General features: G+C 31.8%; 1 long non-coding RNA gene across 1 annotated transcript in view; it reads left to right on the top strand.

Moving 5' to 3' along the window:
• The first annotated feature begins 1,558 nt into the window (after positions 1-1,558).
• The window catches only part of LOC128247122 (uncharacterized), a 40,476-nt gene continuing 40,211 nt past the window's right edge, over positions 1,559-1,823 (top strand). Inside the window, exon 1 of the long non-coding RNA XR_008263547.1 lies at positions 1,559-1,654. This is a non-coding gene — a long non-coding RNA (uncharacterized LOC128247122). The remainder of the gene's footprint in view (positions 1,655-1,823) is intronic.

Genomic DNA, 1,823 nt, shown 5'->3' with positions numbered 1-1,823 from the left:
CGTCTCCTTACGTTTTGGGTGGAAAAACCGTTGGAGTCAACTTTCACTTTTATCTTTTGAGGTTAATAAAATAAAATACCAGTCAGGTACTGAGGTCCTTGGTATCGACCGAACCCGTCCCCTCAAAATTAGTGACTTTATGCCTGAATCAGAAAAAAATTTATTTAACTCTAGCCGACTAGGTGGATGATAAAATAGACGCTGATAAATTTGGATATAGGGCGTAAACGATATTGTCCAAATTCTCGAGATTGGAAGTCTTTTAGATTCTTTAACATTTTGATATTCAGCAGATTCTTTCTAATTTTGGCTCAAGAGCAGTAATTCAGCTGGCACTTATTTTAAAGACTCTCAAGGAATGAAAGGCAGAGTCGACCTCGGCTGCATTTAAACTCATAACATAAACTGCCGAAAGAAATTTCGCTCACCCTTTCTTTCGGCATCATAAAATTGGAAAACCAAATATTGATTTTCATAGGTTTCAACGCACAGCATTTCACGCATGCATTTTTGGGGGACCCCCCCCCCCGAAAAAGCACAGGAAAAGATTCAATGAATACTCGCTAAAGATGCCGGCTTGTAGCAGAGGAAAGCCATTTGAAGTCACATGATAATCATAATCATTGACTATATCTCACAGCAATCTATATTTACTAATATTTTATTATAGGCACACACAGACCTATACACACATGTAGTAATGATTTTATATGCATATGTGAAAGCAGTCAAAATCAAAATATTCGGAAGATCAAGTCATGTATCACATTTATATGTAAAATGTAACGGCAGCAACAACTTCAAAACCTCGGTATATTTGCCTTTGTCTGTCGAAACAAATTTAGAGTTAGACCATGTATGTATGTATATATGTATGTATGTATGTATACAACAGTATGTGTTTATATAATATATAATATATATATACATATACATATATGTAATGTGTATGTATTTGTGTATATCGTGTCTATAATTGTATATATATATATATATATATATATATATATATATATATATATATATATATATATATATATATACAGGTATGTATGAGTGTGTGTAAATAAGCTGTAATATACTTACAAGTTGTATTTCAAGCAACATAAATTTATTCAATGCTACCAGTAAATATTTTGTGTTATATTTAAATTGACTAAGATTCTATTTATTTATATTTCCTGTCGGAACAAACTGCACTCTACAAATGAAAATTCGAAGTAATTGAAAGTTAGGGAAATTCAAATTGGATATCTCTCTCCTTTTCACGCACACATATGTACACACACACGCACATGCGCGCACACACACACGTACACACTTGCGCGCGCACACACACACATGTATATACATAAATTTACAAACCATACTTATATACATGCATATACATACATATATAAACATACATATACGCATATATATGAGTGTATGTGTGATGATAAGAACAGTTGAAGATAAGAGACTTTTACATATATGCTGTATTGAATATCTAATTCTAAACTAATTTTATTAAATTCTGATGTTTTACAATGAATATTAATTACTTCTATCCCTGTAGAAAAAAACACAGAGGAGAAAATTCCAGAAAGACCTGTTACCTTCTCACCAGAAGTATGGCCTATAGCGAGAAGGACGGAAGTGTACTAGAACACTAGTAAGTATATGCGTGTATATGTATATATCTATACGTACACAGACAGACAGACAGACACACATACATGTATATACACACTCATATATGCAGAAATACAATTACACACATGTATATACATCATGCACATGCGTATATATATATATATATATATATATATATATATATATAT

This window comes from Octopus bimaculoides, chromosome 2, assembly GCF_001194135.2.
Source record: "Octopus bimaculoides isolate UCB-OBI-ISO-001 chromosome 2, ASM119413v2, whole genome shotgun sequence".
In the NCBI taxonomy this organism is placed as follows: Eukaryota; Metazoa; Mollusca; class Cephalopoda; order Octopoda; family Octopodidae; genus Octopus; species Octopus bimaculoides.
Note: the sequence above shows the minus strand (reverse complement) of the source record. Positions and strands in the feature narration are given on the sequence as shown.